This window comes from Macaca thibetana, chromosome 14, assembly GCF_024542745.1.
Source record: "Macaca thibetana thibetana isolate TM-01 chromosome 14, ASM2454274v1, whole genome shotgun sequence".
Classification (NCBI taxonomy): Eukaryota; Metazoa; Chordata; class Mammalia; order Primates; family Cercopithecidae; genus Macaca; species Macaca thibetana.
Genome location: NC_065591.1, coordinates 114,957,206 through 114,983,029, shown reverse-complemented (window position 1 = coordinate 114,983,029; position 25,824 = coordinate 114,957,206). Strand labels below are relative to the sequence as shown.

The 25,824-nt window shown below is 46.3% G+C and overlaps 1 long non-coding RNA gene and 1 pseudogene across 1 annotated transcript in view; both read right to left on the bottom strand.

Moving 5' to 3' along the window:
• LOC126934843 (uncharacterized) overlaps nucleotides 1-21,121 on the bottom strand; it is a 36,732-nt gene extending 15,611 nt beyond the window's left edge. The window contains exons 1-2 of the long non-coding RNA XR_007719127.1: nucleotides 21,004-21,121; nucleotides 18,016-18,156 (exon numbers count right to left, since the gene is read on the bottom strand). This is a non-coding gene — a long non-coding RNA (uncharacterized LOC126934843). The remainder of the gene's footprint in view (nucleotides 1-18,015; nucleotides 18,157-21,003) is intronic.
• Nucleotides 13,760-13,884, bottom strand: LOC126936697 (uncharacterized; annotated as a pseudogene).
• Nucleotides 21,122-25,824: the final 4,703 nt, after the last annotated feature.

The following is a 25,824-nucleotide window of genomic DNA, read 5'->3' as shown; positions in this document are numbered from 1 at the left end:
TTTTATTTTATTTTAATTTAATTTAATTTTTGAGATGAAGTATCGCTCTGTTACCCAGGCTGGAGTGCAGTGGCATGATCTCTGCTCACTGCAACCTCTGCCTCCTGCTTTCAAGTGATTCTCCTGCCTCAGCCTCCCAAGTAGCTGGGGTTATAGGCATGAGCCACCACACCCAGCTTATTTTTGTATTTTTAGTAGAGGCCGGATTTCACCGTGCTGGCCAGGCTGGTCTTGAACTCCTAACATCAAATGATCCACCCACCTTGGCCTCCCAAAGCGCTGGGATCACAGGCGTGAACCACCGTGCCCAACCTACTACTACTATTTTAAAAGCCTCTACCTATAAAGGATCCCAGTGCTTTGAAAAGGAAGTGCAGAGGTTGAAGGGTGTCTCAGGGAGGGCAGTGATCAAAACCATACTAAGCATTTGAAAATCAGAAGAAAAGGTTGGGTGAGGGTAGATCCTGGATGAAATAATATTATTAAATAGCTTTTCAAGTATAAACACTGAAGAGCTACAAGCTGGAAAGGGGACCAGCACTAACTCGTTTTTTGGGCATACCTTACCATATGCCGAATACCAGACTGGAGGGTTTACATTTGTTACTGCGTTTAATCCCTCTGAGGCTGTTACTATCATTCCCACTTCACAGACAAGGAAACAGGCTGAGAGACACAAGTCAAACAGCCAAGGATGGGCTGGTGTCTGTCTGACTGCAATACCAACGGTCTTTCCTCTATAACCTAAAGCAATGAAAACCCTGCAACATCTATCTCATTATTACAGAAATCATAAGGTTCGATATGTCCCCCCACCACAACCGCTAATATCACAGCTGCACAAGGGCAGTCCTCACCGAGGAATGAATCCAGCCCAGGGAGGCAGACATGTGAGCGGCTAAGTATAATGTTTGAATGATAAAGGCTCTTTGTGTAGCAAGAACAAACCTCTGGCCGAGCACAGAGGAAGAGTGATTCTTTCTGCTGGAATCAGGGAAGGAGTAAAGAAAGCCTGGGGCCTTTTACAGAAAAGGAGAGCCAGGTGCGGCTCTCTAGGGTTAGCTGGGGAAAGGTCTAGGAAGGGCATTCATGTCGGATGTTGGCTGGGGCAAAGGAAGCCAAGGTATGGAGGTAAGGAGGCAATTAACTTGTTCGGGAAAACACTTAGACCAGCCAGGCAGACATGGGCCAGTGTACAAAGTGCAGAGGAGCTGGAAAAGTAGGATGCCACCTAAAGGCAAGATGCCTTGCATGATAGGCGATGGGTTTTAGACTCTGTTTTGCAGGCAGTGGGGAGCCACTGAAGGCTTCCCAGTAAGCGAACAGCCTGATCACATCAATATGTCAGGGTATTACATCTGATAACTGTGAAGAGGATGCAGCAGGGAGAGAATGAAGGCATAAAAGTGAAGTTCTTCCAACTCATGTTGCGGTAAGCCTGCCTTTGGAATCTGCAGGGCCCTTTTAGCAGGCAGTAAAAGGGGCATTTCAAGGAAGCCACTAGGTCTGGTCTTTCAAAGAGCTCACAGTACATGCCCATCTTTCCTGACCTTCCTCCCAGGTCCCTGATGGGGAAACCTGCCGGGGGAACAGCAGGACCCATCAACCTTCATTCCTACTGCACTGAAAGGCGAGGATGGCTTTGTTAGTACAAGTGCTTTAGGAAACAGACTTGTGGACTGAGACACCAGCATTTCCAGGACATACAGAAGTGGTTGTATCTAATACTTGAGAAGGCCTCAAAAGAGAGCAACAGTCCAGGACCTCCCTCAGGATAGGCGGGGAGAACAAGATGGTCTGGCACAGGAGAGGAGGCTCAGATCTCTGCCCATTTCTTCATTCATTCATTTGCAAGCGCACATTGAACGCTGCTGTGTACCATGCCTTATGCTGGGTGCCGGGCATGCCAAGGTGAAGGCGGTAACGTTGCTCCTCTCAAGGTCACAGCCTAGTGTAGAAGATGGCAAAGTATAACAATAGAGATTCTCAAGGATCACATAAGAGCAACAACACTCAGGAGATAGAAGAAATACCAGGTACCTTTTTGTAAAGATCCTGTGCACTGAGCATATATTAAGGTGCCATGTTCTGGGCTGGACGTCAGCTGTGTTTTGAAAAACAAGTAGCTAGATAATGAAGAGGTAAATGTTTCAGGCAGAGAAAATATTATCTACAGCAAAAGAAAAGAACATGACACCCTGTGGAATCCACAAGTGGCTTATACATATATATGTGTGTGTGTGTGTATATATATATATGTATAAGGATCTTGCTTTGTCACCCAGGCTGGAGTGCAGTGGCATGTTCACTGCTCACTGCAGCCTTGGACTGCTGGGCTCAAGCAATCCTGCCACCTCAGCTTCCTGAGTAGCTGGGACCACAGATGCATGCCACCATGCTTGGCTAACTTTTTAATTTTTTGTGGAGACAGAGGTCTCTCTATGTTGTTCAGGCTAGTCTCAAACTCCTGGGATCAAGTGATCATCCTGCCTCAGTCTCCCAAAGTGTTGGGATTACAGGTGTGAGCCACTGTGCCCAGTCAAGTTTAATAAGGCTTAGAATAGAATGAAGGAGAAAAGGAGGTAAAGTTTAGAATACAATGGGGAGTGTGGGGGCTGCAGATGTGGACAGGAGTCTAATCACAATGGGTCTTATATGTCATGCTGAAGAGCCTAGAGAGTCATTAAAAGATTTTAAGAAGAGAGTGACATGATAACATTTGTATTATTGTTATTATTTTAAACAGGGTCTCGCTCTGTTGCCCAGGCTAGAGTGCAGTGGTGCCATCTCAGCTCACTGCAACCTCAACCTCCCAGATTCAAGCAATTCTCCTGCCTCAGCCTCCCAAGTAGCTGAGATAACAGGCATGTGTCACCACAGCCAGCTAACTTTTGTATTTTCAGTAGTGACAGATTTCACCATGTTGGCCAGGTTGGTCTCGAACTCCTGACCTCAGGTGATCCGCCCGCCTCAGCCTCCCAAAGTGCTGGGATAACAGGCATGAGCCACCGCACCCAGCCTGACATTAGTATTGTTAAGATCACTCCGGCTACAGTGATATGATCAGAAGATCACATGATATGATATCACGATATGATGAGAGTATAGTTCAGAAAACTATCTTGAATTTCAGTTCCAAAACTGTAGTCAGTTAGAGCAACTGAGTGGAGTTAATATAGATGAAAACTACTGAGACCCTGAACTAAGAGAAGGGCAGTGGGGATGGAGAGGAGGGAAACTGCTGGAGAGGTATTTGGGAAGGAGAATGAGAATTGGTAGGGCATGGTGACTGTTTGGGGTCAAGAGGGAACGTCAAGAGTCAAGAGGGAACATCAGGATTTGGGCCTGAGCCAGGTATAAAGGAAGGCAGGAGATGGCTGGATTGGTCTAGGGATTGGGGTTTTGTTGAAGAAAAGCAAAAGATGAGGGTGAATGAGAAACAAGGATAATCAAACAATTATAATGGCCGGCGTGGTGGCTCACACCTGTAATCTCAGCACTTTGAGAGGCTGAGGTGGCAGGATCACTTGAGCCCAGGAGTTTGAGACCAGCCTGGGCAACATAGTGAGACCTCATCTCTGCAAATAATTTTTTTTTAATTTTAATATAATGATGAAGTAATATATTTTGTTTTCTAGACTGGAGAAGGAAATTGAGGAAGAAGTAGATTGAGAGATGACTACAAATCGAGAGGCAACATGGCCAGAGATCTTATTAAAATTAGGGAATAGCCACAGTAAAAGCAGACAGGTTGGAGACATGGAAGGATAAGACACCATGGTCAGAGCGTGCCCATTGAGTTAAAGGTTGTGGAGATGAAACCATTTCAGATGAGGACAAAATCAGGGTGTGGCCATAGGTGTGAGTGGGTGAAGTAGAATGGCTGTGAGTGTCACTCTGAAGCTTGACTGACTGTTGGATATGTCATCCTCATAGACATAGAAGTCAGGATGACGGCAGGCCTGGGGATGAAAGGGAGGACCTAGAGCCAGGCCCTAAAGTCTTCCATGAGCCAGGAAAATGACACTTATAAGAAAGACTATGGCAGGAGGGTGTGGGTTTCAAAGGAGCAATGTTTACATTAGGACTGCAACAGTGTATGACTTGGAAGCAGAACTGGGAAACTTTAAAGTTGTTTGTCAGGGCTACTTGTCTGGCTGGCACTGGGGATGGGAGAATGAGCATCCCTCAGAGGAGCCAAAGCAGGAGAAGCAGTGCCCTTGTGTAAGAGTGAATTTCCATTCCAATCAGGGTGCGGGATTCCAGGAAGAACTAGAGGAAGCAGGGGAGTTTATTTACTCTGGTGTAGTGTTCCAGAGGTCCTGCAGGAGAAAGATAATGAGTTAGGGAAGAGGCAACCCAGGGAGAATGAAGACAAGAGGACTGCTTGGTGGTGCTTGAGACCCTCGCCACTGCCACCTTCACAGTCCTCCTCATCTCCTCTCCCTCACTCCACATCCGATTGGTAACCAAACCCTGTTGACTTTGAAATCAAAGTAAGTAGCTTTCTAGGCTCTCCCTGTCCTTTCTCCACTGCCCTTGCCTGAAAGCTCTCATGGTCTCCTGCGTGAAGCGCTGCAAAGGCATCCTGTTTGGCCTCTCTGTCTCCTGCCTCGGTTATCCTTCCCCAGGCTACCTCCACCCTACTCCCACCTTCCTCCATGCAGCTGATAGAAGGTTCTTTTTTACCCACAAATCTGATCCCATCATTCCACCACTCAACATTCCTCGATGGCCCCTCAGTCTTCAACATGACGCAGTCTGTTCTATTGGCATGGCCTCCACAGTCCGTCAAAACTGGGGGCAGATAGTTGGGGAAAGATAATCTGATGTTAGATAACGGCTGCTCTGTCTGTCATCTTCTACTACTCCCCCTTCAGAATGTTATGCCCTAGTAGTGCTCAGTTATTCCCAGCTCGCAGAACATGTTACTAAGTCCTCTCATGCATCCAGATTTTGCACGTTCCAGTCCACCTGCCTACGTGTTATTCCCACTTACCCCACCTTGCCCCTGACAGACCTCCCTCCAGAATCCACTCAAATGCTTCTTCCTCTGTGGGCTCGGCCTTCACTCCTGTGGACAGCTTAGGTGACCTTTTCCTTGAGCTCTCCCCACACATTGCGTGACATGCCATGAGAGCAATTATGTACTGCACTAAATATGTGACTATTTCTCTACCACTTGACAATAAGCTCTTTTGATTTTATTTATTTATTTTTGAGAGGGAGTTTTGCTCTTGTCGACCCGGCTGGAGTGCAATGGTGGGATCTCGGCTCACTGCAACCACCGCCTCCTGGGTTCAAGAGATTCTTGAACCTGCCTCAGCCTCCCTAGTAGCTGGGATTATAGGCACCAGCCACCATGCCCAGCTAATTTTTGTATTTTTAGTAGAGACGGGTTTTCACTGTGTTGGCCAGGCTGGTCTTGAACTCCTGACCTTAGGTGGTCCTCCTGCCTCGGCCTCCCAAAGTGCTGGGATTACAGACATGGGCCACTGCACCCGGCCAACAATAAGCTCTTTTTAGAAGAAAACACTGTTTTTCAATGCTTATCTTGACTACATATCACATTATCTAGCACATAGTAGGCGCAAAGTACTTACAGAATTTGTGATTGACTTAGTAGATGTGTGTTTAGGGAAAGGATATCCAGTCCTCTAAGGCATGATGTAAAGAATTAAGCTCCAGGTTTCAAAGGAAGCTCTTGTATGAGCCGTTTGGAAGCTCATACACTACGTCTGTTCCAACTCCAGACTTTTCATTTTCAGGGCCAGCACAATTTTTTTTGTATGGTGGAGGCTTAATAAATATGGAAGAAAGACAAAGTCCCTGCCCTCAGAAAGAATCCAGTAGACCAAGGAATATTTCTGCAACCATGCCATTTCCACTCCCTTGCTTTCTCAGTGATCCCTAAGAAGTGCCAGGACTCCAATCACTTGTTCTTTCATCCGTTTATCTAGCAAAGTTGTCATAGGTCGAGCACTATGTTCTGCTTTTTAATTGAAAACCTCTGGAAGGGCAAGATTGTGGTTAGTTTGAGTTGTGCGTATTGTGCAAGCAGAGCATTCCATAGGAGTAGACTCTTTCCCTCACAGCATGTGATGCCCAAGACCTTGGGGTCCCTGGGAGTTTTCCCTACCCCTGCCTGGCTGACTATCCCAGCTCACCAGCTTCCTCAACTCTCTGGAGTCCTGTTGTACTTGAGTCAGAACCAGACAGTTTGGCATTAATTGCTCTCTAATTGTTTCAAGTGTGCTATTTTTATCTCCCCAGTACTCTGCACTCTCCTTGCAAAGGGGCCTGGTCTTTTGGTTTCACATTGCCATTGTGTCGCAGTGCTCAGTGAAAGCTTGCCCATTGATTTTTCTATGCACTGTAATTATTTCCAAGGCTGCCATGGGATAGAGTTTGTTTGTTTGTTTGTTTGTTTGTTTGGAGACAGGGTCTCACTCTCTCACACAGGCTGGAGTGAAGCGTCCTGATCATAGCTCACTGCAGTGACTTCCCGGGCTTCAAGAGATTCTCCTACCTCAGCCTCCCAAGGAGCTGGGAAGTCAGGGAGTGATTCCAGCTAATTTTAAAATTTTTTATAGTAGAGACTGGGTCTTGCATGTTGCTCAGGCCAGTCTCAAACCCCTGGGCTCCAGGGATCCTCCCCTCAGCCTCCCAAAGTGCTGGGATTACTGGCATTCATCCCCTCGCCTGATGGAACTCTGTTGCTACTTCTATCCCTGCAATCCTCCTCCCCACTTTCAGAACTCACTGTTTCTTCTGCTGGAATCCAGCATGTTCTCATCTCAACACTTCTCTGTTCTCTTTTCTCCAAAAGCAAATCTTATTTCATGTATTGTCAATGCTCCTGAGCTTCTCTCTCTCTCTCTCTTTCTTTTCTTTTTTTTTTTTTTTTTTTTTTTTTGCTAGTCCTCCTGCATAAGGGCTCTCTTGGCAAGAAATGTTATTCTTATCAACTGCTTCACGATCTATTTTTACATCTCCACGCAACTTATTAAATGCTTGCAGGACCTGCTGGGGTAAAGGAAGCCTTCACTTTGATTGAATTTCCATGTTTTCAGTTTAATATTGAGGGAAAGACTGAGCTGAGGCAAAGTCAACTAGGAAGAGAGAGACTTCTTCACAGAACGGTGAGCAAAGAGTGCTCAGAAGTGAATGGCGAAGAGGAGGCCTGGGGGAGAATGCATCAGCCTGGCTCCCAGCTCCTTTCGACTTGGTCTCAGAGTAAAAGGCCATAAGATGGTAGGGACAGCTTAGAGGCTGGCTTAAGAAGTGCTTCCTAGAGTTCAGAGAGCTACCAAAGATTTTTCTGAGAATTGCCAATATGCTTCTCCAGATGGTCTGAAATGACCCTGTTTACCCTGAAAGTTGACTGAATCAAAAGATCTGATAGATCGGGTGGGGCTGCAGAGACGGTTCTGTCCGGCCTCCCGCAGGGTGTGATCTCTCAGACAGGCTCTAAGTGAGCCGTTCCGGTGATTGGGAGCCCACACATTCACAAGGCCACTCATATTATTAGGGAAAGGGTGGTGGTGGTGATAATTAATCTCCAAATCAATCCAGCACGTTTATTGGTTGCCTAGAATGGTGGTAGCAGAGCATCCAGGTTGAGAGGCTTGGCTTAGCTTTAAATTGACTTGGGTTTGAATCGCAGCTGTAGCCTCTCCCATCAGACTCCAAGCAGGTTACTCAAACTAAGTCTCAGTTTTTGCATAGACAAATGGGTATAACTGGTCCCACTTCATGATGTTATGATGAGGATTATGTGAGACAGAGACAGCACTTAGCGAAATGCCTGGTTCACGGTAAGTACTCAGTAACCGGTAACTCGTAGTAATATGATTATCCTGGGTGCAACCTCCTTCCTTACCAGGACCCCATCCCAGTGCTCAGCCCACTCCTCTGAGGAACCTGGGCAAAGTAATCTAGCATAGCCCCCTTTCAACGAGTGCCACCTTTAGTTTTCCATTTCCCTCTCATCGCTTTCCATCCTTCTCCACCACTCCTCATCAAAAAATACTCTCTTCAATCACTTGAATTTGGGAGGTGGAGGTTGCAGTGAGCTGGGATCGTGCCAATGCACTCCAGCCTGGGTGACAGAGTAAGACTCCGTCTCAAAAATAAATAAATAAATAAAAACAAGATGCTCTCTTTCTTGAAGCTTCCCTTCCTAGACCAGTGACTTCTACTTAATCTGGTGGAATATTCCTTGCCAGTCTGCCAGCTGAATGCTGCCATTCTCCTCTCCCCACCCAGATAATGTAATTATTCTAATGGGAGCTTTCTGGGAAAACATGTGATACTCTCGAACCCCACTGGGGATCTTGTGAATTTTTCCTGTGTGTTCAATTGGTTAGAGGGATTTAGAAAGGAGGACACAGTGTGACCCCGGCCCTTGCAAGCCTGTCTTGGTGCAGTAGAATTGACCTGGCCCTTTTTGTGGAGACAGGCCAACCCTGTCCAACAAAATATCCATGCCATAAGATATTCCCACCTCTTGCCAATCCATATTGTGATCTGGGTCATTTGTCAGATCAGTTAGATGACAGACAATACAGTGCAGGTATAAAAAGCAAATGATCTCAAGATAGAAATCCTGAGATTCAGGCCGGGCGCGGAGGCTCACGCCTGTAATCCCAGCACTTTGGGAGGCCGAGACGGGTGAATCACGAGGTCAGGAGATCGAGACCATCCTGGCTAACATGGGGAAACCCCGTCTCTACTAAAAATACAAAAATTAACTGGTCGCGGTGGTGGGCGCCTGTAGTCCCAGCTACACGGGAGGCTGAGGCAGGAGAATGGGTGAACCCGGGAGGCGGAGCTTGCAATGAGTGGAGATCACGCCACTGCACTGCAGCCTGGGCGACAGAGTGAGATTCTGTCCCCCGCCCAAAAAAGAAAGAAATCCTGAGATTCAAATGATGCCTCCGTACTTTCTATTACATATCTTAGACGAGTTATTCAACCTTGCTAAGAGAGCTTTTGTTTCCTGCAGTTTGGAGTAATATAAATGGTTTCTTATAGGGTTGCTGTGATGATTCAAAGAGATCATGTAAGAAAAACACCCAGCACGGTACCTGACACATAGTAATTGTTCCATAGATGGTGTGTTCGTTGTACTAAAAGAGTGATAGTCAGTGATGATGTTGCTCCCTCACTGGAACACCCTTTGCTTTTTTTGCCCCTGCCTTGCGAGTACCTGGTACTCTTTTTTGTACCCATCCCTCAAAGTTCAGTTCATGCCAACATAGTCTTGAACCCGAATTAATCTGCACATAGCCTCATCAAAGCACTTCACGTTACTGTATCTTCATCAGCAAAGCTGGGCCCAGAAGCCCTTAAGAACCTGGCAAAGTTCCTTCTGGCTGGCTTGGCACAGCAGGAAAACAGCAGTGTCAACTGCTTATTTCCTGCAAAGGCGGCAGACTCTGCCTTTCACAGTCCACGGCAGGCAGACATCACACACCCAGACAAGTTCCCAATTAACCACACACAATTAGTGTCTCTCAAAAGTGCATACATTACGCTCTGCCCAACTAATTAACTGCACAAAACATGCCAGGGTTAAAGGTGGGGCATGGGTTATCAAAAAGCCTTTGAGAACCAGACCAGATTCAGGCCTGAGAAGACTCAAAATTTCTGCTCTAGTTTACCACCAAGCTGAATGGGATCTTAACGCCACTCTCTGCAAGCAGGGGCACTGCTGGAGACCGTCTACCTCTCGAGGTTGTTAGAACTTGGGCAATCGAGGCCGGGCGCGGTGGCTCAAGCCTGTAATCCCAGCACTTTGGGAGGCCGAGATGGGCGGATCACGAGGTCAGGAGATCGAGACCATCCTGGCTAACACGGTGAAACCCCGTCTCTACTAAGAAATACAAAAAATAGCCGGGCGAGGTGGCAGCGCCTGTAGTCCCAGCTACTCGGGAGGCTGAGGCCGGAGAATGGCGTGAACCCGGGAGGCGGAGCTTGCAGTGAGCTGAGATCCGGCCACTGCACTCCAGCCTGGGCTACAGAGCGAGACTCCGTCTCAAAAAAAAAAAAAAAAAAAAAAAAAAAAAGAACTTGGGCAATCGTAATGACCTATAGGAAAGTGCTCTGAGAGGTATAACAACTACACAAATGCACACTAAGAGTCCTCCTGGCCTTTGCTGTGACTGTCGTTTTTCCTTCCTGTGGCAGGAAAGGTGGCCAATCTTAAACAAACATGAGGTATGCATATGCCTTCTAAGGTGTGAGTTTTATACACATAATCTCATGAGATCCTCGTGACCCCTTGTACCCATGAGGAAACTAAACCTCCTGAGATGGGCCCCCAAGGGGGTCACACAGATGGTGGCTGAGCCACAACTTGAATACTTGAATCCATGTTAATCTCACTTTAAAAATCTCGAGATTCATTCTCCTCCCTATCTCATGCAAAATAAAATTCTTCTTGCATAGCCCCTTTCAGAGAGTGCCACCCTTTAGTTTTCCATTTCCTTCTCATCCCTCTCCATCCTTCTTCTCCATCCCTCATCTTGCCCTCATTAAAAAAAACTCTCTTCAATCGCTTGAACCCGGGAGGCAGAGGTTGCAGTGAGCCGGGATGGTGCCAATGCACTCCAGCCTGGGTGACAGAGTAAGACTCACCTCAAAAAAACAAAACAAAACAAAAAAAACCTCTCTTCTCTGAAGCTTCCCTTCCTAGACCGGTGACTTCTATTTAATCTGATGGAATATTCCTTGCCAGTCTGCCAGCTGAATGCTGCCATTCTCCTCTCCCCACCAGGTAATATATTTATTTTAATGGGAGCTTTTTGGAAAAACATGTGATATTCTCGAACCCCACTGGGGATTATCCACTTACTTCCTCTCCACTGGGAGTTGCCCAGAGCAGCCATGCTGATGGACATGAGGGTGCTCACAAGAGTGACATCAGGAGGTTCCACTAGGTGACATTTCTTCAAGGAGGTTACTACAGAACAGGGTAGAAGGTAGAGGGTACAGTAAGGAGTGGCTGGGAAATCCTGTGGGCAAAAACAGGATCAAATAAATTATCACGTGCAGTAGCCGGAGAACTAGCTTTACTTGGATACAACAGAGGGACCAGGGAAAACACAAGTCGCTTCTCTTGCAAAGCCTGCCATCTCTCCCTTCCCGGTTCTCTACTCAAAGCCTTCCTGGTCAGAGAGGCAGCTTTTGGGGCTATGAGTCACAGGTGGCTACTAAGAAGTGATGTTTCATCTACCTCTAGGTTCCAGGCAGGGAAGGGGTGGTGGACCGGGCCTCATCTGAGAGTTTTGTCATGGAATCACTTGGAAGAGGAGGTTGATGCCACATTATCACCCTCAGGAGTTATTTTTTTTTTTTTTTTTTTTTTTTTTTGAGACGGAGTCTGGCTCTGTCGCCCAGGCTGGAGTGCAGCGGTCGGATCTCAGCTCACTGCAAGCTCCGCCTCCCGGGTTCACGCCATTCTCCGGCCTCAGCCTCCCGAGTAGCTGGGACTACAGGCGCCTGCCACCTCGCCCAGCTAGTTTTTTTTTTTTTTTTTTTTTTTTTTTTTTTGTATTTCTTAGTAGAGACGGGGAGAAGTTATTTTCTAAGATTGCAACAGAGATAATGACTAGGAGTTGCTGTGTTTCAGCACATGAAGTATGCCCAGCACCGAAGCTGCACCTCGCTTTGCATCTATTCTGTCTGTCATACACACACATACATACACACAACTACAGAAATTGGGAGCAGGTGGACAGTGGTTCATTATTGCTAGATGCCACAGAGAGAGACAAAAGTCCAGAAAAAATGACGTGATGCGTTATAAATTTAGCGAGACACCTCTGCTTCCTGTCTGCCTGCTGTAGCGTTGCTCAACCCTCCTGGCCTCCTGTCTCACTCACACCTGCAGTCAGAAGTGAGGCCCTTCAAGAGTGAGGTTATTTAAGTCAGGAAGCATTAATCTGAAGAAATGCTTTGAAGCAAAGGCCTAGATGTTCAAGTCCTCCCTCTTACTGGAGTTGCTGTTACCTGTAAGATTTGATTAAAAGTGGTTCAAAAATCTCCATCCTCTCTGCAGTGGAAAAGGTCCTCCTCACAATATCACTGTAGTCTCTCAATCCCTAGATCCTGCTTGTGCTGAATTCTTTCTCTCTCCTGCTCCCTCCTGAATTTGCTCTCACCTTTCCTAAACGAATCACCCCCACTGGACACCCCCACATCTTGTCATGTCTTCACTCCCTAATTGCTGCCACCTCCAGGCTCTGTGTTAAGCAGACATTTCTGAAGGGACGGGCAACAGAGAGAAGTAACAGCATTCTGCTGCTCAGTAAACGACAGACTGAATATTACGCATTCCAGTTTTTAAATTCCCCTTGAGCCATTTCTGCCACCGGAGGGGTTTTACTGACTTCCTTTCTCATTGGCTTAGTCACTAACTCCTCGCAACGCCTCTGGCCCTTTCCCCCTAACCTCTCTTCCTTTCCTTGCTAGGCAGGTTGCCCCACCCCCTAAAATTCCTATACCTTTTTAGGCAGAGAGATTTAACTACCTCTTACCCATTGTCGGCCATGCCCTAAGGCTTAAGGGACGTCTTTTCACAATTCAGCAAGGCGTTTTGCTAAACCTGCGCGGTCTAATACTTTAAATTTAATGAAAATTAAATACAATTTAAAATTCAATTCTCTGATCACCCTCGCCGTATTTCACGTGCTCAGTGGCCACCTATGGTTAGTGACCTCTGGGCTGGACAGTGTAGACAGCAGCGTTCTACTGGACAGCTAAACCCAGATTCATTTCTCCCCTAAGGGACTGTCATTGGCTATTCGACTGACACTTTTTCCTGCCTACTTCCTTAATGTGGATGGAGCCCTTATGCTGTGTAAGGCGCTTTTCCCGCGTTGTCGCCCGGCAGCCTCCTAACAGTTCTCTAAAGCGGGCAGCGCTCTCCGCCTGGCTCAGGGAAGGAGCCCGAAGTCCGCAGCCGGAGCAGCGGTCGTGTCCGCTCCACCAAGCCGGAAGCCCGGGCCGCGACAGTGTGTCACACAAGGCAAGTAGCAAGTAGGGAAGGGCTTCGTCAACCACGTGTGATGTGATCGTTCCATTAAACTTTAGGAGGGGTTTTCTTAGTCGCAAGGGTTCAGTCCCCAAAGGGGGTTCACTGAAAAGGAAACTCAAAGACTGTTTTCTCCGGAGGATGGAAGGCACGCTTTGCTGGGATGGATGCCGCCGCTTCAGGCGGCTGGTAAGGCCCAACGCGTGTGGAGGGAGAGAGGGCTCCCTTGAGGGCAACCAGCAGTAAAAGGAGACAGGCGGCGAAAGAGCCCCGAATTCCTCCCACGCCGCCCCTGCTCTACGCTCTGCAGCGCAGCCAGCCAGGCCGCCGCCGCCCCTGCTGCCTGGGAGAGCGGGCGCTTGTGCAGGTGGGGCCGCCGCTGACCCGCTTCCCTCCGCACCCCGGGAGGCCGGGTTCGGCGACCGCGCCACCTGCTGGCGTCTTCCCGTGCTGCCGCCTGCCCCTGGGCCCCTCCGTCCCTGCCCGCAGCGCCACAGCACTGGGGAAGTCGTTAGATGCAGGTTCTTGGGCCTCACCCGAGGCTTACTGAACCAAAAACTCTCTGGGTGGGTCCTGGTAGTCGAGTCTGAACAAGAACCCTCGAGTGATCCTGATGCACGCTAAAGCTTGGGCACCAATGATTTGGGAGTCGACCTAAGTCCACCATTTATTCATTAAGTCAAGTTTTTCTTTTGTTTTGTTTTGTTTTGTTCAGAAAGAATCAGATAGGAGCAATCAGGGTGTTGCAAGTTCTGATTACACAGAGACGTGAGTCACATTTCATGCACCTCCAATCATCATGTTCTACCTGCCCTCCAAAAGGAGGAACTTATCCCACCTGACAGTTCATTAAGCCAAATATTAATGAGCATCTTCTAAACAATATGGAAATACACGAAGCAAAACAGACATGATCCCTCCCCCACTCCCTCCCCAACGCACACATAGCTAGAATGTAGAATGGCTTACCTTATCGTCACATCTCTGTGCAATAGGAAAGGGAAGCATTACAATCACCCTTATTTTACAGACAGGAAACTGGCCTGGAATCAAACATGTGGTAAACAACTAGGTCAGGTCCAAAGCTTAGGGGCTTTTGTTTGTTCGTTTGTTTTTAAGACTGGCAGGAGCACCAATCTCAGGTCATCTGCATGTCAAATCAATCAATCAATGTCAAACCAGGTCAATCTTCATGTCAAAGGCTGAACTTATTTACCAAACCACACACCACCAACTTTTCTAGACTGACTTGTGGTTTTAGAGTGGAGAAGATGGGAGAGGAGAAATCTCTCCAAATCAAGACAATTCCCTCTCCCTCCTACCAGACTGAAACTTCTTACACTGCCTTAAAATTGCTGGCATCATTCCTGAAAGCTAGCAAATAGGCTTCCTTTCCAATTATCATCCTCCTATAACCCTTGCCTCGCTGTTCCCTCTCCACCCTTTCCAATGACGATATAGGACATTATGGTGCAGGCTGTGATGGGGCAGGCAGGGAAGGGTTAAATATATGGTGTGGGTGCTGCCCGAGGGGCACAGCTTTAGGGACTCACAGGAAGGTAGGAATTTCACTGGAACTGCCTACTTGGAGATTGAGATGGGAAGACAATGGAACCAAAGAGAAGCAGGAAAATGCTGAAGAGGAGAGATAGGAACAGAAGACAGACTTGGTCTCCTCTATCATTAATTTAGCAGCTTCGAGCACCAGATAGGCTGTTTATTAACAGCACCCAGTGGCAGCACCTGTATGTGCAGGGCATTGGGTCAGGTCGCTGCCTTCAAGGGACATCTACTTTGCAGGCATGTAGAGGTGAAAACTTAAATATATGTGGTATTTCTGTGTTTAAAATTCCCTTGGCCATATATATATATATATATACACACACACACACACACACACACATATATATATATATATTTTTTAGACAGAGTCTTATTTTGTCACCTAGGCTAGAATTCAGTGGTGCAGTCTCAGCTCACTGCAACCTCTGCCTCCCAAGATCAAGCAGTTCTTGTGCCTCAGCCTCCCAAGTAGCTGGGATTAGAGGCATGTGCAACCACATCCAGTGAATTTTTCTATTTTTAGTAGACAGGGTTTCACCACATTGGCCCGGCTGGTCTCAAACTCCTGGCCTCAAGTGATCTGCCTGCCTCAGCCTCCCAAAGTGCTGGTGTCACAGGATCCTTAGATTGTCACTTTTCCAGCCAGAAATCTCTGTGGCCGGTGGCATCTTTGCCTGAGTTTTGCTTGGGCCCACTGGGCTTGTTTCACCCACTCAGCCCCGCAAGCTGTGCTTGGCTCACATTACCAGCTTGGATCCCGTGCCTACCAAGGGCAAGTCAGGTGCAGAACAGCAAAGGGTGTGTGAGCAAACACAGGGTCTGGCCACTGCATACAGCCAGGCATGCCAGCTGCAGCAGGGTGAGCAGCTCCAGGAGCCAGCACAGGCACCAGCTCCACGCAAGGCTGCAGCTGGACCAGGTGTACCACAGGCGGCTTCCACTGTGGGCACCAGGGAACATGGTGGCATCCAGAAGTTTGGAGATGCCAGGAACCACAGAGCCCCAAAGATGGCGTCACAGCCCTTGCTCAGAGAGCCCTTAGGTCTAGGGTCGCCAAAGGGCAGCAGCTCTTCTCTCCTTCTCATCGCCTGCAATGTGGTGAACTGGGGTGGGGGAGAAGAAGGAGTGTGTCTCAGCCCTCTTTGTGTTACAGCTCTTTCAGTCCTGCAGGGTCCTGAGTTCTTGTCCTGCATCCAGGAAGAATGAGAAACACAGAAAACTAGAGGGTGAGCAAGGTGGAAAGGAGTTTCACTGAGTGACAGAGCAGCTCTCAGGAGACCTGAAGTGGGTAGCTCCTTTCCACAGGCAGGTCATCCTGACCAGTCCAGGAGAACCTAAGTTGGTAGCTCCTTCCTATAGCTGGTAGTAACCATGTCTCTGTGTGTCTGGCTGAGTCTGGGGTTTTTATGGGCTTCAGAAGGGAGGAAGTGCATGCTGACTAGTCCATGAGCAGCCATGGGCAGGCCAGAAAAAGCACCATAAATTCTCAATCTGTGCCATGAACTCCACCTAGACCTGACACTCCCACCCCCAGGCTTCAGGCCATCTGGGGCTTGAGGGTGGGTCTTCACTGGGGACCTGACCCTTTCTGCCCAGGAGCCTGTCTGCCTCCTGCTGCCATCTATATGTCATCCGCAGCACCCAGACTGTTCATACCAACGGCTGCCTGCAGGTCTGTGCTGAGCCACCCTTAGCCCTTTCTTGGCCTCCCTCCCGTGCTCATCAGTGCCCAAAGTCTGGAGGGGGCTGAGACAGCTGGGGGCTAGTGTGTCAGTGCCACCCTGAGTGTGCACACACCCAGACAGGTCACAGCAGCACCTGGGCTCAGCCACAACTTTGCTCCACCCCAGGGCAGGCTCCGAAAGCAGGGAGAGACCAGTCACCCAGAGCAGGCACTTCTAAGCCTGTGGGGGAAAGGGGTCTTCCCAGGTCCCTGAGAGCACAGGAATCCCCGGGTCTGCAGCCACAGAGGGTGGGGCTCCCACCCTGCCAACTCAGAAGCAGGCGGGGCTTCCTCCCACCTATTCCCAGCTCCCCTGGCTCCATGGGGTGCACGGTTCTGGCTGTGTCTCCCACCTTGCAGTAGGTGTCTTCACAGCAGCTGCTCCAGACGGGCTGCTGCTGCCGTCACTAGGATTACGGGCATGAGCCACCATGCCCAGCCCGTAAAAATAAATTAACAAACAAATAGGAATATTTTTATAGTAATAATGGTAACACTTATTGAGCACCTAACTAAATGTTAGACAGCATTCCAGATAATGGAACTAGGGTAGCCAAGAAAATTACAACTACCTTGGAAAGTGCCATTTCTGGTCTTCAGCTCTGCAGGCCTGAGAATTGGATTTTACTAGTTCCCTCCCTGCTTATCTGATGCATACCTATCAGGTTCACAAGAAAATATATTAACCAGGATAACATGTCAATTAACAGTCAGATTTATTACTGCTGAGTGGTTGTTGGTCACATTTGTGAGACAGCACCTTCTCTTTCCTATGAAAATCTACAGGAGAAACCAACTTCAGTGACTTGGTGGGATAGGATCAGAGCAAGGTGCACTGAATGAGGGTATTGGAGCATGTTAAAAGGTTATATCACAGAAGTCTGCTCATTTTCAGCACAGGAAACACATCTGAGATGGGTCAGAACGCTGGTCACATGAAGGGCTCCTGAAAGGGAAGGGCTCAGGATACCCTCTGCCTGGGTCAGGGCTGGGACACACGAATGGACACGTACTCCCTTCCTGCCTCCTTGCATGACTTCAGAAAGGCTGCAATGCAGGTCGTCTGGTTTGAGCTTTAGCCTCAAGGTTCTTTGGTTCCCTTGGTTGTAGTTCTCCTGCTCTCCACTCCCCAGGATTATACTCATAACTACCTCTCAAGGTAGTTTCATCAGTAGACAGCTCATTCTCATCTATTCTGGGCTGACTTCAGGGCTGGGCACAGTGGCACATGGCTGTGGATAACCCCAGTGGGTAATCCCAGTGGATGCCTATAAATCACTTAGGGATGTCAAGGCAGGAGGGCCCCTTGAGACCAGGAGTTCAGAACCAGCCTGGGCAGCATAGTAACACTCTGTCTATACACACACACACACACACACACACACACAGGCACACACAAATGTGCCAGGTGTGGTGGTACACCTAGCTGCTTGGGAAGCTCTGGTGGAAAGATTACTTGAGCCCAGGAGTTCAAGGCTGCCGTGAGCTCTGATTGTACCACTGCACTCCAGCCTGGGCAACAGAGTGAGACCCTGTCTCCAAAAAAGCAGGTTCCTCTATCAGGAAAATGGCCTTTTCCTAACCACATCCCCCAGGGCCCACGCTGCCCTCGATGCTGACTGCTACACAAGCCAGAACAGGCATCTGCTCTCAACCCTGTTTTTAGCCTTTCAGTTCCCCCCATCCTTACCTTCCACTAATACGGAGACTGAGAGAACTGGAACAGAACCGTCACGGAAGGAGCCTTTGAACCTTCTGCTTACTTCTCTGCCTTTGCTAAGAGCTGTGTCTTTCATATCCATCTTTGCGTCCCCAGATGGTGGAATAGTTCCTAATAATCATTAAAAATTAATAAATCAATATGTGTCTTCTGGATGAGCGGAAAGAGTTCTGGTCTGCAGATCAATACAGTTAAAGCGTAAAATTATTTTAATATAATCATGAACATACTTTGGGACATTTTACTAACAACTCGATTGCTTTGTTCTCCATTTTGCCAAATAAGAGAATCACCTCTTCTCCCTTCCAGCCTCAAAAGAACATTTTGAGGAAGGTGTACTTGATCACTGCCAGGGATTGTAATTCCATGAAGCAGGGGTGTATGTCACTGTTTCTCACCTTTTCTACCCGAAGGAAAGTCATAAAGCATAGACGCTTCTAGGCATTGAAAAATCTGTTTTCAGTTCCATCACGTCAGTCTGTGTTTTAAAACACAGGAAGAAGCATCTTGTCGCATCAAACTCCTGAGAATAGTGAGACTGTGTCTAAGTATTTGATGGCTCCTAAAAGTGCTATCGATAAAGTTGCACCATTATTTTGGCTAGTGATTGACTGCATGTGTGTGGTTTTAATACAGAGAAGACATTATTTTAAAAATTTAGGAATTAGGACTGAAAAATAGGTATGCAATGGAATGTTTGTTTCTATTCTAGAATTTGGTGATTCACAGCTCTAGGTCAAGGAAGCCTTGGGACCCAATGAGATTATGGGTTTTCTAGTGAGCACTGAGTCATACCTCATGATATCAGGCCCTGGATGAACAGTGTGGGGACTCTGGTCACTGCGCTTCTTTGCTGGTGGTCAAGCCACCCGCGGGGCATTGCGTCCTGTGGGAGACTGGCTCTGGTCAACATTGTATTTTGCAGAAGATAATCCTGGCTTTTCTTGGTTCTCATTTAAGGCTCTGCGTGTGCTCTACCCTTGGCCAGCGGTACATGTACACTTTCTTCCTTCACACTAAAAGTCGAGGTTCTTCAAGGCTAATGATAAAATCATTTCTCCAGATTTTCAAAGGACAGACATAATAGGCTAAAATCCATTTTGAAGCCTGGGGCGCAAGTGAATAGCAGCAATAGAGTAAGGCTAGTTTATCATCACTAATCTTCTGTTCAAAATATTTCTTCCTATCTCCCCTGATCATCTTCTCCCTTTCCACCGCTCTCCCCTGCCTTCATTTTTCCTGCTCCTCTTATCCTCCTTGACTAAAATACATATTTGAAATGGTTTTTGTGTTAATACTTTTTTTAATTAAGATTGTAAAATCTTGCTGGGCATGGTGACTCACGCCTGTAAGCCCAGCACTTTGGGAGGCTGAGGCGGGTGGATCACCTGAGGTCAAGAGTTCTAGACCAGCCTGGACAACATGATGAAACCTCATCTCTACCAAAAATAGAAAAACATTAACTGGGCGTGGTGGTGGGTGCCTGTACTCTCAGCTACTCAGGAGGCTGAGGCAGAAGAATCGCTTGAACTTAGAGGGCAGAGGTTGCAGTGAGCTGAGATCACGCCACTGCACTCCAGCCTGGGCAACAAGAGTGAAACTCTATCTCAAAAGGAAAAAAAAAAAAAAAAGATTGTAAAATCTCATTTCTTAATTTTAAAAGCAGTAGAGTTGAACATTTTGCACTGCCTAAAGAAAAAAAAAAAGTTTCTATATTTATTTGTATGTGGGAACGGTGAAGCGTGGGGCAAGGGGCAATAGTGTGGAAAGAAAAATAATCTATCCTTGACACTAGGCTAAACTTTTCTATGTAACTTCTGAGCTTTTCCTAATTTGGTGCCACTATGTAAGCAGCCATATTTCCAACTCTTGCAGCATGGACCCTGGTCTGTAGCCAGGACAGTCTCCCTAAGGTCCTTGCTCCTGTCTCTGTGGCCTAAGGATACACATGAGTTCTAACACCAGTGTGGCCACTTAGTAGGTGTGACAGATCATTCCGTCTCTCTGAGCTTCAGTTTTCTCATTCACAGCTTCATGCCTGACATGCCTAACTCACAGTCAACAAGAGAACACAGTGATAAAGTTGTGGAGATGTGAAAGTGTTCTGAGAAATGTGAAGTTTTGTGTGAATGGTCAGTGCCCTTTTCCCAATCTCCAAATTGAGTTTCCTTGTTTTCCTGGTCAACCAGGTCCAATTTATCTTTCAGTGATCACTGTCAATCCCCACTTGTTTTCTCTTTTCTTTTTTTTTTTTTTTGAGACGAAGTCTTGCCCAGTCGCCCAGGCTGGAGTGCAATGGCTAGATCTCGGTTCACTGCGAACTCCCAGGCTCAAGCAATTCCTCTGCCTCAGCCTCCCGAGTAGCTGGGACTACAGGTGCCCACCAACAAGCCTGGATGATTTTTGTATTTTTAGTAGAGATGAGGTTTCACCATGTTGTTCAGGCTGGTCTTGAACTCCTGACCTCAGGTGATCCACCTGCCTCGGCCTCCCAAAGTGCTGGGATTACAGGCATGAGCCGCCACGCCCAGCAAAGTTAAACACATATAAAAGCAGAGAGAGTAGCATAAAGAATGTCCGGATACCCATCACCCAGCTTCGGTGATTATCAACATGCGGACAACCCTTCTCATTTATACTCCCACTTGCCCCCTGATTATTTGGAAGAAAATCCTAATTCCTAGATTTTTAAAAAGTCTTAAAAATATTTAAAATAAATAAGTAAATAATGACCACAATACTATAGCATGCCTTTAAAAATAAACAGTGACTCAATATCAAATAACTGGCCAAATTTATTGGCCAGGCATGGTGGCTCATGCCTGTAATCCCAGCACTTTGGGAGGCTGAGAAGGGTGGATCACCTGAGATTAGGAGTTCGAGACCAGCCTGGCCAACATGGCAAAACCCTGTCTCTATTTAAAATGTAAAAAATTAGCCGGGAGTAGTGGCAGGCACCTGTAATCCCAGCTACTTGGGAGGCTGAGGCAGGCGCATTGCTTGAATCCAGAAGGCGAAGGTTGCCTTGAGCTGAGATCACACCATTGCACTCCAGCCTGGGCGACAGAACGAGACTTTGTCTGAAAGAAAAAAAAGAAATCAAATTCAGTCTCTTGATATCACACACACACACACACACACACGCACACACACAGAGTCATATGCTTCATAAAATGATGAACCGCATAAACAAATAATGGTGATCCCCTAAGATTATAATGAAACTGAAATTTTTCTATTGCTTAGTGGCATCACAGGCCTCATAACATTATAGCACAACGCATTACCCACATGTTCGTGGTGTTGCTGGTGTAAACCTACTGCACTGCCAGGCATATAAAAGTATACCACATACCATTATGTACAGTACATAATACTTGATAATGATAATAAATGACTATGTTACTGGTTTACGTATTTACTATGCTACACTTCTTTTCATTATTTTAGAGTACACTCCTTCTACTTCAAAAAAAAAAAAAAAAGGCTAACTGTGAAACAGTCTCATTCAGGGCTTTCAGGAGGTTTCCAGAAGAAGGCATTGTTATCCTAGGAGAGGGCAGCTCCATGCATGTTATTGTCCCTAAAGACCTTCCAGTGGGTCAAGATGTGGAAGTGGAAGACAGTGATACTGATGATCTTGGCTCTGTGTAGGCCTAGGCTAATGTGCATGTTTGTGTCTTAGTTTTTAACAAAAGAGTTTAAAAAGAAAAAAAATTAAATTGAAAAAAGCTTTATAGAATTAAGATATAGAGAAAAATATTTTTGTACAACTGTACAATATGTTTGTAATTTAAACTAAGTCTTATTATAAAAGAGTTGGAATGTTTTTTAAGTTTTTTTTTTTCTTTGAGACAGAGTTTTACTCTTGTTGCCCAGGCTGAAGTGCAATGGCGCAATCTTGGCTCACTGCAACCTCTGGCTCCCAGGTTCAAGTGATTCTCCTGCCTCAGCCTCCCAAGTAGCTGAGATTACAGTAAAAATTAAAAAGTGAAAATGTTATAGTAATGGACTGGCACAGTGGCTCACACCTGTAATCCCAACACTTTGAGAGACTGAAGTGGGAGGATCACTTGAGGCTCGAAGTTCGAGACCAGCCTGGGCAACACAGCGAGACTCCATCTCTACAAAAAAAAAAAAAAAAAAAAAAAAAGTTAGCTGGGCATGGTGGTATGCACCTGTAGTCCTGGCTACTTGGGAGGCTGAGATGAAAGAATTGCTTGAGCCTGGGAGGTCGAAACTGTAGTGAACCGTGATTGTGCCACTGCACGCCGGCGTGGGTGACAGAGTGAGATCCTGTCTCAAAAAAAGAGTAACAGTAAGCTAAGCTTAATTTATTATTAAAGCAAGAAAAGTGGTTTTTTAAACATAAATGCAGCATAGTCTACATGCACATCGCTCATCAAGTCTATGGTGGTGTGTGGTAATGTCCCAGGCCTTCACATTCACTCATCACCTGCTCACTGACTCACCCAGAGCAACTTCCAGTTCTGCAAGCTCCAGTCAGGTGGAGCTACACAGGTGTTCCTTATTAAAAATCTTTTCTACCTTATTTTTACTGTACCTTTTGCGCTTATTAATATTAACAGATACACAATTTAGATACATATTTGTATTTAGATATACAAATGCTTACCATCCTGTTACAGTTGCATACAGTGTTCAGTACAGTAACATGCTGTACAGGTTCATAGCCCAGGAATAACAAGCTATATATCATATAGCCTCGGTGTGTCAGAGGTTGTGAGATCTAGGTTTGTGTAAGTACACACTGTGACGTTCAGACAGGATGAAATCGCCTAACCACGTATTTCTCAGAACGTATCCCTGTTGTTAAGCCATTAATGAACATTACTTATTCATTATATATGTGTATATCTATATACTGCACATATATATATGTTGTATTTATATATTGTTGTGTGTATTTATATATTTATAAATAAGTTGGTTTATATGAATGGAGTCAAACAAGTTTCACCCATTGTTTTTGGTGGATATGTCTCTCTAGTATCTTTTTTTTTTTTTTTTAAAGACAGAGTCTCGCTTTGTTGCCCAGGCTGGAGTGCAGTGGTAGGATCTTAGCTCACTGCAACTCTGCCTCCCAGGTTGAAGCGATTTTTACAGCTCAGCATCCTGAGTAGCTGGAACTATAGGCGTGCACCACCCTGCCTGGCTAATTTTTGTATTTTTAGTAGAGACAGGGTTTCACCATGTTGGCAGGGCTAGTCTTGAACCTTTGGCCTCAAGTGATCCGCCTGCCTCGGCATCCCAAAGTGCTAGGATTACAGGGGTGAGCCATGGCAACTGGCTTCTAATATCTTGTTATTTATGTCATCTGTATCTCTATTGTTTTCTTGCAGTTTATTTGTTGAAGAAGTTGACGCTAAGGGTTCTGTATAATCTATCACATTTTAGAGTGGGCTGACTATATGCCTGTGCTGTTTTTTAATATTTTTCTCCTTCCCCTGTATTTCCTATAAACTGCAATTGGAGCCTGAGGCTAGATTCCATTCAAGTTTGATTTTTTGGTGAGGCTATTTTGCAGAGTAGTTGAGTACTTCCTGTCACTTCACAGGCGGAGATACAAGACACAAGGCATTTCTATTTGTGTGACATGACTTCCATCAGTGGATTCAGAATGTGCCAGCGAAATCCTTTACATGTGGAAGTCCCTGCAGCCTCTTGCCTAGTGGCTTTAGCAGCCATCCATGACTATGGTGGGTTTTTTTTAACACGTCTACCTAGCTAGATCAGACCGTATTTCCCAGAGTTCCCTTTTCCCATACGTTTCTGGCTAAGATGAGCCACGAGGGAGATTCTTGGGAGCTTCGAAGATGGAAGTGAGGCAGTAGCCATTTGGTAGGTCACACATGTGGGGGCATCTGCTGGCCCCTCTGGTGGGCACGAGGCACAGCTGGCCTGCAGCTCCCTCACCTTCCCCTGCATACTCTTTCAGCTTCTCCCCAGCTTGGGCTAGTGTGTGTGCTCAGCCCAATTCAAAGAGCCCTGGCTTCTGCAGGACATGCAGACCATCAACGTCAGAGAACTGACATAGCTCTCAGTCCATCTTCGTGAATTCCTGCCTGTTTTGCTCTCCGCAGTTTACATCCTTCCCCCCCGTTCCAGCTGCCTGTCCTGTGGACTTCAAGTTCTAGCCTCAAATTGGATGTTTTTTTATTAGGGGTTGCAAAATGGTGACATTCTAGTTGTAATATTCCTTTTGCATTAATTAGCTGACATTTCTGAGTTGCAGTCTAAACAGGAAAAGCAAAATAAATACTTCTTTCCCTTCAGTTTTCTCCTTTATCAGTTTTCACAATGAGTGGGTTCCTTAGCATTTTACAAAGGTGTTCACTTAGTTGTATTTATTTGCACTTTCTTTTAGCATTATGAACTTGCAGATTTTAATATATTTGGTGTGGCATTGCAGTTGTTATTACTATTATCGTTATTGTTGCCATTCGGTTAAAATTGTCCCATCTTTGACCAGTGGGAGAACACTGAAGTGGGCACCTGGATCTTTTTGATGCAATGCTTATGGTCTCTGATAGCTCGATGCCTTCTAGTACAATAGAATGTTCCAGGCCCCCTGCAGTGTTTCCTGTCCCAGTCTTGAAATAATCATTTATCCAAGGAGGCATGGCTTTCTTGAGTTAGAAATTATATTTAGAGAATACAATCTGAAGATAAGGTTATTATTTTGGGGTTAGTCATGGCTTGCAGGCCTTTTCAGTGAGCAGAGCAAGGAAATATGTTTATTTTTAAAGAAAATACATCCTAAGTTCTTATTAATTTTTTAAATCAAATTTAAGATTACAGGATTTTCCACTTGACTCATTCAATTTTATATTTATATCTCTCCTCTTCTACTGAAAGATGTGGTTCCTAAATATGTTACCATAATTATGTATTTGAGATACATAGACACATGTATATGTGTGTATGTATGTACACATATGTGTATATGTAGTTAGTTTCAGAATAATGCCAATATAGTAATATATTAATACATATATATAATATGTGTACTGTAGTACTTATATAGTATTACTGTATAGAACACAATATATGTATATTCTGAAACATATATCTATGCTATGGTTTTGATATAGTTCGTTTGTCCCCACCAAATCTCATGTTGAAATTTGATTCCAATGTGGGAATGTTGGAGGTGGGGCCTGGTGGGAGTTGTGTGGGTCACGGAGGTGGGCCCCTCATGAATAGATTAATGCCTTCCCTCAGGGATGAGTGAGTTCTCTCTCTATTAGTTCTACTGAGAGCTGATTTTAAAAAAAGAAAAGCCTTGCTGGGTGCCAGGGCTCACGCCTGTAATCCCAGCACTTTGGGAGGCTGAGGCAGGCAGATCACCTGAGGTCAGGAGTTCGAGATCAGCCTGGCCAACATGGTGAAACCTCGCCTCCACTAAAAACACAAAAATTAGCAGGGCTTGGTGGCATGCACCTGTAATCCCAGCTACTCAGGAGGCTGAGGCAGGAGAATCGCTTGAACCCAGGAGACGGAGGTTGCACTGAGCTGAGATCGTGCCACTGCACTCCAGCCTGGGAGACAGAATGAGATTCCATCTCAAAAAAAAATAAAAAATAAAAATAAATAAAAAGAGCCTGGTACCTCCCCCACCCCCTTGCTTCCTGCCTTGCATGTGATCTCTGCACACACCAACTCCTCTTTACCTTCTGCCATGACTGGAAGCAGCCTGAGGCCAGGCCAACTCCCCTTTACCTTCCACCATGACTGGAAGCAGCCTGAGGCCAGGCC